This window comes from Apodemus sylvaticus, chromosome 2, assembly GCF_947179515.1.
Source record: "Apodemus sylvaticus chromosome 2, mApoSyl1.1, whole genome shotgun sequence".
Classification (NCBI taxonomy): Eukaryota; Metazoa; Chordata; class Mammalia; order Rodentia; family Muridae; genus Apodemus; species Apodemus sylvaticus.
The window spans coordinates 159,365,226-159,378,184 of NC_067473.1; the positions used below are offsets into that span (position 1 = coordinate 159,365,226).

At 38.3% G+C, this 12,959-nt stretch overlaps 1 pseudogene; it reads right to left on the reverse strand.

Moving 5' to 3' along the window:
- Window positions 1-12,959, reverse strand: part of LOC127678106 (vomeronasal type-2 receptor 26-like) — an 87,444-nt pseudogene that overhangs the window by 3,539 nt on the left and 70,946 nt on the right.

Here is a 12,959-nt window from a genome sequence, read left to right on the forward strand (position 1 = left end):
TAGCCCAGAAACTTGGAATACCTAAGACACATTTCACATATCAAATCATGCCCAAGAAGGAGGAAGAACAAAGTATGGATTTCTGGGTACTTTACAGAAAGAAGAAAACATACCCACAGAAGGAGATACAGAGACAAAGGTTTTAGCAGAGTCTGAGGAAAAGACCATCCAGAGACTACCCCACCCAGGTATCCATCCTATATACAGTTACACAATCCAGGCACTATTGTGGCTGTCCACAAGTGCTGGCTGAATGAAGCAAGATATAGCTATCTCCTGGGAGGCTCTCCTAGTGCCTGACAAATACAGAAAGGGACACTCTCAGCCAGCCATTGAATTGAGCACAGTATCCACAATGGGGGAGCAAGAGAAAGGACCTGAAGGTGTTTCTAGTGCCACAGGAGGAATAACAATAGGAGTCATTCAGTACTCCCAGAGCAACCAGGGGGAAAAACATCAACCAAAGAATACAAATGGAGTTACCCACAACTCCACATGTAGGCAGCAGTGGATGGTCTTCTTAGATACCAAAGGGAGGAGAGGCCCTTGGTCCTGGAAAGACTTAATGCAGTAATGTAGAGGAATACCAGGACAGGGAAGCAGGGGAGGGTTGATTGGGGAAGGGGACATGGTTTATAGGATTTTCAGGTGAGGGGGGAAACATGAAAGGGGACAACATTTGAAATGAAAATAAAGAATATATCTAATGAAAATTATGCATTTTAAATTTCAATGAACCTATAGTGTTAAAGACAGATAAAATATGTTGCATTTTAAAGGATACATATGTAAACAATCTATACTGTAAACTTTTTATTCAAATGGAGATTTTAATTTGTTTGTACTTTAATGAACTTTTGTAAAAAAGGACTTAGTTGAAAAAAGTTTGTACTCTATTTGCCTAGAAACAGTGCAAAACACTAGGAAAGCCAATACTACATCAAAACAGGACGTAATGTTGGGTTTGTGGATAGATATTGGGTAAACTTGGTTTTGTCATGGAATATCTTAGTTTCTCCATCTACGGTGATTGAGAGTTTTGCTGGATATAGTAGTTTTGGCTGGCATTTGTGTTCTCTTAGAGTCTGCATGAGATCAGCCCAGAATCTTCTAGCCTTCATAGTCTCAGGTGAAAAGTCTGCTGTGATTCTGATAGGTCTTCCTTTATATGTTACTTGGCCTTTTTCTCTTATTGCGTTTAGTATTCTTTCTTTGTTTAGTACATTTGGTGTTTTGATTATTATGTGATGGGAAGTATTTCTGTTCTGGTCCAGTCTGTTTGGAGTTCTGTAGGCTTCTTGTATATTCATGGGCATCTCTCTCTTTAGGTTAGGGAAGTTTTCTTCCATAATTTTATTGAAGATATTTCCTGGCCCTTTAAGCTGTAAATCTTCACTCTCATCTATGCCTATAATCCTTAGGTTTGGTCTTCTCATTGTGTCCTGGATTTCCTGGATATTTTGGGTTACAAGCTTTTGGCTTTTTGCATTTTCTTTAACTGTTGAGTCCATGGTTTCTATGGTATCTTCAGCGTCTGAGATTCTTTCTTCTATCTCTTGTATTCTGTTGTTGATATTTGCATCTCTGTCCCCTGATTTCTTCCCAAGGCTTTCTATCTCCAAAGTTGTCTCCCTTTGAGTTTTCTTAGTTGTTTCTACTTCTGATTTTAGATCCTGGATTGTTTTGTTTAGCTCCTTCACTCGCTTGCTTGTGCTTTCCTGTAATTCTTTAAGAGATTTTTGTGTTTCCTCTTTCATGACCGCAGCCTGTTGACCAAAGTTCTCCTGTATTTCTTTAAGTGTTCTTTGCATTCCCTCCTTGTTGGCTTTTGTATTCTCCTGGATTTCTTTCAATGATTTTTGTGTTTCCCTTGCAAGGGCTTCTAACTTTTGATCCATTTTCTCCTGAATTTCTTTAAGTATGTCCTTCATGTGTTCCTGTACCAGCATCATGACCAGCGATTTTAAATCCAAATCTTGTTTTACTGGTGTGATGGGGTATCCAGGACATGCTGGTAAAGGAGAATTGGGTTCAGATGTTGCCATATTGCCTTGATTTCTGTTAGTGACCTTCCTGCGTCTGCCTTTTGCCATCTAGTTCTCACTGGTGTTAGTTGGTGTTGTCAATGCTGGACTCACCAGTGCAAGCTGCCCCATCCCAGGTGGCCTCTGGTGCACAGCTTACCTCCTGCACTGCCTGGAGACAGGGTGTTGTTGTCCAGGTTCAACTGGAGGTCAGCATGCAGAAGAATGAGAATAGATCCATCCTTCTCTTCTTGTACTAAGCTCAAATCCGAATGGATCAAGGACCTCCACATAAAGCCAGACACTCTGAAGCTAATAGAAAAGAAACTGGGGAAGACCCTTGAGGACATCGGTACAGGGAGAAAGTTTCTGAACAGAACACCAATAGCGTATGCTCTAAGAGTAAGAATTGACAAATGGGACCTCATAAAATTGCAAAGTTTCTGTAAGGCAAAGGACACCATCAAGAGGACAAATCGGCAACCAACAAATTGGGAAAAGATCTTCATTAATCCTACATCAGATAGAGGGCTGATATCCAATATTTATAAAGAACTCAAGAAGTTAGACTCGAGAAAACCAAGCAACCCTATTAAAAAATGGGGTACAGAGTTAAACAAAGAATTCTCACCTGAAGAACATCGGATGGCGGAGAAGCATCTTAAAAAATGCTCAACTTCATTGGTCATTAGGGAAATGCAAATCAAAACAACCCTGAGATTTCACCTTACACCAGTCAGAATGGCTAAGATTAAAAAGTCCGGAGATAGCAGGTGTTGGAGAGGGTGTGGAGAAAGAGGAACACTCCTCCACTGCTGGTGGGGCTGCAAATTGGTACAACCACTCTGGAAATCAGTCTGGTGGTTTTTCTGAAAACTGGGCACCTCACTTCCAGAAGATCCTGCTATACGACTCCTGGGCATATACCCAGAGGATTCTCCACCATGTAATAAGGATACATGCTCTACTATGTTCATAGCAGCCCTAATTATAATTGCAAGATGCTGGAAAGAACCCAGGTATCCCTCAACAGAAGAGTGGATGCAAAAAATGTGGTATATCTACACAATGGAGTACTATTCAGCCATTAGAAACAATGAATTCATGAAATTTTTAGGCAAATGGATGGAGCTAGAGAACATCATACTAAGTGAGGTAACCCAGACTCAAAAGATGAATCATGGTATGCACTCACTAATAAGTGGATACTAACCTAGAAACCTGGATTACCCAAAACATAATCTACACATCAAATGAGGTACAAGAAGAAAGGAAGTGTGGCCCCTTGTTCTGGAAAGACTCAATGAAGCAGTATTCAGCAAAACCAGAATGGGGAAGTGGGAAGAGGTGGGTGGGAGGACAGGGGGAGAGAAGGGGGCTTATGGGACTTTTTGGGAGTGGGGGGGCTAGGAAAGGGGAAATCATTTGAAATGTAAATAAAAAATATACCGAATAAAATAAAAAAAAAAAAAAAACAGGAGGTAAGAACAAGATGGGAAGTAGAAAAACAGCACAGTAGAATAACTTAGAAATTATAAGTGTACTTAATGATTAAAAAGGAACTTAGAAATTGGGAAGAATTTCTTAAAGAGGGAGTTTTTGGAATAGAGAATTATTTGTAGACGAACTTGGAAATAAATGTTAAAATCACTTTTTACAGTGTCCCGTTTTCTTCCAGAAACTTTCCTTAGCAGGCTGTAAGTCTTAGCCTCCAAGTTCTGAACAGACAAGAAGGAAAGCTACTTTACATAATCCCCAACTGTTTTATTCTGAGGTACTAAATAACAGAGGCTATAGTTTCTGGCCCCTAGAAGAACTGAGATGCAGGCCAGGTACTACTGCAAAGTAACTTAGACTTAAGTCAGGTAAGTGTTTTATTATTGAAAAGCATCCATAAATTTCTCACAAGACCAAGGCTTACTCTCCATCCACCACCACTCAACGCTTTACCACCTCTGCTACCTCCAAGAGAGAACTAGACTGTCAGAGCAGGTCTCTAACAGCAACACCTAGAAACTAAAACTCTCTAACATTTTCTGACATCTATGTTTAGGAACAGTAATATTTTCTTTTGATTCTTTCATTTTGTTTTTTTATCAAAGGATGTATCATTGTTCTAGAAATAATGCTGAAGCCAATACATTTTAGGTGAATAGTTTTTCTTAGGGTGAAAAACTCTTGTTTCTGACAAGTTCCTCAATATCCTGGAGTAAAATCAGATTAGAATTTATCACTAGAAAAAATTTTATGGTGACAATGGCATGATCTGTGGATACAGTTGAATCTAGGGCTGCATATAAAGCTTTAGGTTCTACTCCTAGCACAAAAATGTGTAAAAAATATGATGATGGTAGAAATATTATTCTCAGAAATTTTAGTAAACTAGAATCTTATCACCCAATTAAAATCCTGATTTTCAGTAAATGTAAACTTGAAAATCACCCACAGCCCTCCCTGCACATCACTCACAGCCCCACACATCATTCAGAGCCCCACACATCACTCACAGCCCCACACATCATTCATCCTCAGGGATCTCTCAGTACTTGGTTAGACTGTGACCTGATGCTGGCTGACCATACCAAGGAATGCATAATAAGAGCTCCCTCAAAAATCAAAGTATTTCAAACGGAAACTTTTAGTTCATACAGGAAATACTTATTTAATTATAAGCAAATTGTTATGTAGTTTCTACAATTCCCCATAGGAAGTAAACCCTGGGTCCCAGTGTCCCAGGGTTCCAGAAAAGGACTACAGTATCTGCCATCCTTGTCACTCTGATACAGTCCTTTTAGCAGTTCCTGTCACTTGACAAGTCCGTATTTGGTCTCAACCGACTCTAGGTTTTATGACATTAGCACTTTATATGTTTTCTCAGAAGTCTAATTTCCATGTTAAAAAAATTGCTTATATTAACGCTTATTATAAGCATGACATAAGGTCATGCTCTATAACGCATCTCATACTATAGGGTATACAGGGAGCACTAGCTGTTTATACTATACACAGAGCACTAACCTTACCCATTAATACTGCCCTAGCTGTCATAGAACCAGTAGTGAAAAGCAGGGAACCAAAGAAAACAAACTTAAACTCAAAGATGTGCAGAAGACAAAGCTGGACCAGATACAGGAGAACACTCCTTTGGCCATAGTCACCCAGGAGGCTCAGCCTGGAGGATTGCAGGTACCTAGGAGTTTGAGATCAATACAAACAGCATAGCAAATAAAACAAACAGATAAATATCAGTGACAAAAATAACTGGGTTGAGATCAATGTTTTTGTTTGTTTTTGTTTTGTTTTTCTTCTTTATTTTTTTATTCGATATATTTTTATTTATATTTCAAATGATTTTCCCTTTTCTGGTCCCCCACTCCCAGAAAGTACCACAAGCCCACTTCCCTTCCCCTGTACTTCCATCCACCCCGTCCCACTTCCCTGTTCTGGTTTTGCCCTATACTGCTACACTGAGTCTTTCCAGAACCAGGGCACTCCCCTGTTCTTCTTGTACATCATTTGATGTGTGGACTATGTTTTGGGTATTCCAATTTTCTAGGCTAATATCCACTTATTAGTGAGTGCATACCATGATTAATCTTTTGAGACTAGGTTACCTCACTTAGTATGATGTTCTCCAGCTCCATCCATTTGTCTAAGAATTTCATGAATTCATTGTTTCTAATGGCTGAATAGTACTCCATTGTGTATATATACCACATTTATTGCATCCATTCCTCCGTTGAGGGATACCTGGGTTTTTGCCAGCTTCTGGCTATTATAAATAGGGCTGCTATGAACATAGTGGAGCACATAGCCTCATTACCTGCTGAGGATTCCTCTGGGAATATGCCCTGGATTGGTATAGCAGGATCCTCCAGAAGTGACTTGCCCAGTTTTCTGAGGAACCACCAGACTGATTTCCAGAGTGGCTGCACCAATTTGCAAACCCACCAGCAGTGGAGGAGTGTTCCTCTTTCTCCACATCCTTGCCAACACCTGCTTTCTCCTGAATTTTTAATCTTAGTCATTCTGACTGGTATAGGGTGAAACCTCAGGGTTGTTTTGATTTGCATTTCCCTAATGAATAATGAAGTTAAGCATTTTTTAAGATGCTTTTCAGCCATCTGAAGTTCTTCAGGTAAAAATTCTTTGTTTAGCTTTGTAACCCATTTTTAATAGGTTTATTTGGCTTTCTGGGATCTAACTTCTTGAGTTCTTTATATATATTGGATATTAGCGCTTTATCTGATGTAGGGTTGGTGAAGAACAACCCAATTTATTGGTTGCCAATTTGTCCTTTTGATGGTGTCTTTTGCCTTACAGAAACTTTGTAATTTTATGAGGTCCCACTCAGGGCTGGAATCAATAAAGTGAAAACCAAGAGAACCATACAAAGAATCAATGAATGCAGGAGCTGGTTCATTGAGAAAATCAACAAGATAGATAAATCGTTAGCCAGACTGACCAAAAGGCACAAAGAAAGTATGCAAATTAACAAAATTAGAAATGAAAAGGGAGACATAACAATAGAAACTGAGGATATTGAAAAAAATCATCAGATCCTACTACAAAAGCCTATACTCAACACAACTGGAGAATCTGAAGGAAATGGGCAATTTCCTAGACAGATACCAAATATACAGATTCAATGCAATAACCATGAAAATCCAAACTCAGTTCTTCATAGAGTTAGAAAGAGCAAATCTCAAATTCATCTGGAATAACAAAAAACCCAGGATAACTAAAACTATTCTCAACAACAAAAGAAATTCTGGGGGAATCAGTATCCCTGACATCAAGCAAGACTACAGAACAATAGTGTTAAAAACTGCATGGTATTGGTACAGTGACAGGCAGGTGGATCAATGGAATAGGATTGAAGGTCCAGAAATGAACCCACATACCTATGGCCACTTGATCCTTGAAAAAAGAGTTGAAAACATCCAGTGGAAAAAAGATAGCCTTTTCAACAAATGATGCTGGTTCAACTGGAGGTCAGCATGCAGAAGAATGCGAATTGATCTATCCCTATCTCCTTGTACTAAGCTCAACTCCAAATTGATCAAGGACCTACACATAAAGCCAGACAATCTGAAGCTAATGGAAAAGAAACTGGGGAAGACCCCTGAAGACATCAGTACAGGGGGAACATTCCTGAACAGAACACCAATGGCTTATGCTCTAAGATCAAGAATTGTTTTGTTTTTTAAGACAGGGTTTTTCTGTTCAGCCCTGGTTGTCATGGAACTCACTCTGTAGATCAAAATTGCCTTGAACTCAGATATCCACAAACTGAGAGTTGGCATTAAGAACTTTGCCACCTCCACCAAGCATTAAGTTGTTTTTAAGTATTGAGAGTCAGCTACATAAATATAATTGTGTCATCAGGTGTTGTGTTTTCACCCATAACTAGTGGTGCATCATTTCCACATTCAGAACCATTTCTAGACATTTCCACATTGAGAACCATTTTATAAATACCTGTTTCATTTGTAATCTCTCCAGCTGCACATAAGACACAATCATAACAACAGAATGCATACAGACCGTCTTGTGTTTTCCTAAATCCAAGAGGACAACTTTGTTTGCAAAGAGAAAAAGGAATCTGTATAGGAGACATGAGAGGAGCAAAGTCACTCAGCTCATGACATTCAGTATTAGCATCGAGATGGTAAATTTCAGCAGAACATCTGTGTACTATAAGAAAAAAGTACCAGGCTCAGTCCCAGAGAGTGTGAAGCCAAACTGCCTGTTTCTCCCTATCCCTAATTCTCTTTTTGAACTGTTGCTTTATTTTATTTCATTGTTTGATTGATTTTCTTGCTTTCATTTATTTCATTTTATTTATTTCATATATTTTGATCATGTCCTTCCCTTCTCCCATCTCTGTCCATGTCCTCACCTTCTCTCAACCTGCCCAAATTTGAGTTCTTTCTCAAGAAAACATACTGAAGTCCCTAAAACTCAACTAAGCATCAAAACCTTGAAAATAAAATACAACAGCACAAAAAGATAAAGAAATAAAAACAAAACTGTAACCAAATAAAATATGTGTGTATTGTGGATTCCTTTCTTGTGTTGCCCAAGTACTCCTGGATATGAGACCTGTCTTGGGCTGATTGATGTACCCAGTGTTTCCAATTGGAAAAAACTTACGAGGTCTCCTGAGGACCATAATGTTGAACATTACTACATGTCACCTATTTTTATCACATCACAGAGATTTTCATTGTGAATAGTTCCAACAATGATATGAGTGTGCATATAATTTTACATTGAAATACAGAAATACCTGTCACATGATATTTAATCACACTGTGAACCCTGAGATTATATTATTTACTGAAAAATCTATTTCTAGTTGTGGTAAGGCTCAATCGCAGAATATATACTTAATCCCAACTAAAGAAGGTAACGTAGTTTGTAGAATAAAGCATGAACATTTGAAAGTAACTTCTAATTGAGGGGCAGGCAAAGTGAAAATCAGAGAAAGATTTGAAAGAATGAGTCAGAGATAGGAAACACACAACTCTCATTAGTCAAAACAGGAAAGAAAAGCAATTTGCTTGGGTACTAGCTTCTACAATCAGGTACTGAGGTGGGACAAAGTGACAGATGAAGGGCCCTTGAGAATACTTGTATCAATTTGGGAGCTCTTTAAAATCATGATCAGCAATTAGAAAATCATCAATTCATCAAAACAGCTTTATTACATGAAAGTATATCTTCATATTGATTCTGAATGAAATGTACCCAATAAAATGAGTAAAAACACAGGAAATTAAGCTACATAATACTGTGAGGAAAGAGGAGCAATATTTAATTCAAAGTATCTGGGTACACCCAGATACTCTCAGAATGCACCCATTACAACCACTCAAAACTGTGGACTATCTCCAGAAATTTTACTCACTTGTCATAACATATCCTAGAGGGTTCTGTTAGAAACATAAAGGAATAGTGCATGAGGGTTGGTGGGGGGAATGAGCTTTACTTGCACAACTTGTACAGAGACAGGTTGTAGAGAGTACAAGCAAGACACAGGTAATGACAGAACCAGGAGAACTTAAGAAGGAGCCAAAAGATTAGAACACATTTCCAAACTTAGTATGAAACAAAGCAGAGCAAATTCAGTCAGAAACTGAAAGAAGTCAGATTGAAACAGTTAGCTTGAAGAAGCCATTGAGCCAGAATACCAGAGTTGAACCAGCCAGCCAGAACTCAGAAAGAGGTAGAGATGGGGAGGTTCTTCAGCTTTAAGTCTCAAAGGCTGTAAATGTTCTAGAACTAGAATAGACTATAGGAGTCTAGAAGCATCCTGAAGTAGAATTAGGATAGCAGGTGGAGGCAGTAAGCCTCAGAGATGACAATTAACTTCATAAAATCAAAGTTATATTTATAAGTCCTTATTTGGGGAGACAGGTTTCATCCAAATGTGTTTAATTTATTTATTTACTGAAGGCAGTTACTTCCACTAAAGCCTTGACCACTATGATCCATCCAAATAGCTGTCCAAGATGTTGTTTCTTTTTTTCTTTTTTCTTTCTAGGTAAGCCATGGATGTATCTCATCATAGTAAGAATGAAACCATTTGAAGAATTAATCCAAAATGAATCAGTAATTCTTACAGTGATTTGTAGGCAGAAAGTTCTGGCATTCAGCATTATAAAGGACAAAATAAGGGTACTGTCAGCCTGATGGCACTCAACATTCCCTTAACCCTGTTCTCTGAGGAATTCCATTCTGAGCACAGCACACAGTGCTTGTGGGACCATGGTGTGTGTTGCTTGGTTGGGCAAGGAGATTCAACTCCATAATCCTGTGGCCATCAGTCACATGTGACATGCTCCACTCCCTAGTGTTCTGGCTGGACTCCACCTCTGCAGTCACCTGGCTATAGGCAGGCTTTCCCTGCCCCTCGGTTACCTGGCAATACCAGGAGTGGTATCCATTACTATAAATGGATACTTCCTGCCCCTCCTATTTCTCTTTTATCCTTCACCTCTCTCTCTTTCTCTCTCTCTCTCTCCCTCTCTCTCTCTCTCTCTCTCTCTCTCTCTCTCTCTCTCTCTCTCTCTCTCTCTCTCTCTCTCTCTCTCTCTCTCCTCTCATTCTCTCTTTCAAGTGGTCATGGTCATTCCTCATCTCTCTATCTTCTCTTTCTCCTTTTCTCATTTTAGTCTTTTAATAATAAAACATAAAACTATGAACTGTCTCTTTTATTAAACCTGCACTATAAAAGCACAGAGAAAGCCTCAGAATTTCCAGTGGACTTGGGAAAGGATCCATGCCAGACTCCACACAGCCTGCTGAGCCCCCTCACAGCTAAACAGCTTCACCTATAATAGGTGTGCCAATGGCCCTGCCCACTAGCCCTGCAGCTCACTTCCTGTGGGCCTTCAGTATGTTTTGTCTTGCTGGTGTACCTATCCCCTCAGGATCTGCATGCCAGAGCTCTCCTATGAAGGACCTCCTGCCACCGTCACCTGCACAGTCTCCTCCTTTTTTTTTCTCCACAAGTGCTGACTTTAAAGATACTCACCTGACTGTTGTATACACCCAAATTTATGAGTTTGTCATTTAGGGAAAGATAGTGAACGCTGTTAGATTCAAACAGAAACTCGCCAACTTTCACTTGAGCTTTGGTACCACTCTGTAGAGGATGGTAATTAAAGATGTCAAGCTTGGTTGCTGAATCTTCCTGGTTCACAATGTTCTCCTCATTGATGTTTCTTCCAAGTTTGCCCTTTTGTAAGAATGGATGGAGCTTAAAGAAAAAATAACTGTCAGAAATTGCAGTATAACTCACTGGGATGCAAATAAACCAGGTTACTATAATTGCACTCTCTTTCACAAACTGTATGTTCCTGTGGCTTTAATTTTTGTTTAATTTATCAAATATTTATCATAAGGCTAATACGTGTAGGACTATATGAAGATATTAACATAGTTATATGCTTTTCACCAAATCTATCACCACTATTCAGGTTTTATTTCCAAACTTTTCTCAGTCACTCAGTGATGAGTGGCAGATTTTGAAATTTACAATTTGAAAAATTATGAAAAATAACAATGATGTGAATGAGGTTGTTTAAAAATTTGCATAAGAGTTATTCAGAAAAGCTATAATTTTTCACCACTATACATAACTCAAGAAATATCAAATAAAATAAAATTTTCAGATTTTAAAATATGAAATTTGTAAATAAGGAAGGAGGCAAAAGAAGAACAACTGTGGTACAGAAATGTATAGGAACATGTGATGGAGACCTGCAAAGGTGGATCCAGTCAGAGAGCATAGTATAGGGTAAGTTAAAAAAACCTGAAGATTACGAAGAAGTCATATATAGCTACAACTTTAAGCTAGTTACAAAGAAAAATGCAATTAAAAAGAATTTAAACAGAGGTATTACAGTTTATTATATATAAAATATCCTTGGGGCAGATAAGAAGCCCCCAAAAGACCCCAAGACAATGCAGGTTATGATCATTGCCTTTGGTTACACATACAAACCAGATGGTGAGACCCTACTGCTGAAGACACGACACACTTTGCTGCAGGACGTGGCAGTGTGGCCAGAACTAATATGGAAATTTTCTCTCTGTTGTCTATTCTGCTTGTCTGTCGGTCTGGCACTTTTCACACTGGTAGAAGCTAAACTACAAGCTGCAGAGGAAGTAAAGTCTGCAGAGGCTTTTCCCAACTGTAGACCTTGCATTCTATAATACCCACTTTCCAGACATGATATGCATACTCGAGAAATACTGGCACAACTGTTATGGGAATAAACAACTTCTTGCTCATGGTATTTGACAATGTCCTTACAAGAGAGACTCATGCCTGCTACTACAAACATATTTTAGATCAATGTCTTGGGAGATCAGTAGTTCTATGGGTGTGCCTACTACTTCTGTTTGGCTAAGAATACATTTTATTGAATTTCCTCCTGAATATTTATATACATAGAATCCTGCTATTGTCAGATTATATCAGGGAATTTCTCTATGTCATGAATATTTATTGTTCATATTTAAATAGGACAGCCATGAAAGGATTCCCAAATCATAGAAACCATTGGGAAAGAGGGGATTAAGAGAATGAACAAATCAGATGCTGGTTAGAAGGTCCATGAAATACTTTTAGTTATGACATGGTCATGTCACTCAGAAGCTTATGGTAGCTAAGTCTGCCTGTATAGAAACAGAAGAAGATTGATCCCATAAAAATGTTTAACTTCAGATAAGGAAGGAAATTTATGGTGTTGAGCCCATCACATAAGCAATGTAAGAATTTAAAAGATTCTAAAGGAGAGGAAGTCATTGTCATTAGAAATACCAACATTTTTTAATTCCTTCTGCATCATTGGATAACTGCATATCCATGCCCATAGGGAAGGCCCTGTAGGTCATAAATCTGGTGGGTCATGAAAGAAAAAACAAATCAAAAGACATTAATATAGAATAGGGAGATAGTGGGAGACTGGAGGATCTGTGAGTATGCAGAGAACTAAGAGACTTAGAGAAATGGATGTGAAGAAAAGCATTTTCTATTTGTATGCTTGTTGTACCTGTCAAATAATAAATTATTTTAATAGACTATATACAGTATACATACAAAAAAACTATATCTGACCTTATAATTTAAACTAAAAACAAACAAAAAAACCTAATTCTTTGAAGAATTAAGTGGAAAATATCCCTTCCTTAGAGAGGAGGATATTTTACTTTTAAGGTTGAATCAGCAAAATTCTCTCCTCTTAAAGTGAAGGGAAAATGAATATGATCACATTTAAAAATACTCGGGAGTAAAAATTTATACATGTTTCCGCCTTGTAGAAAAGTTAAAAGAAACTCTCACAGAAAAGGAAAATTTTGTTATCTTGGAAATGAAACCGACATATAGTCAAGAACAGCAAAGAAGCAGAATAACACAGT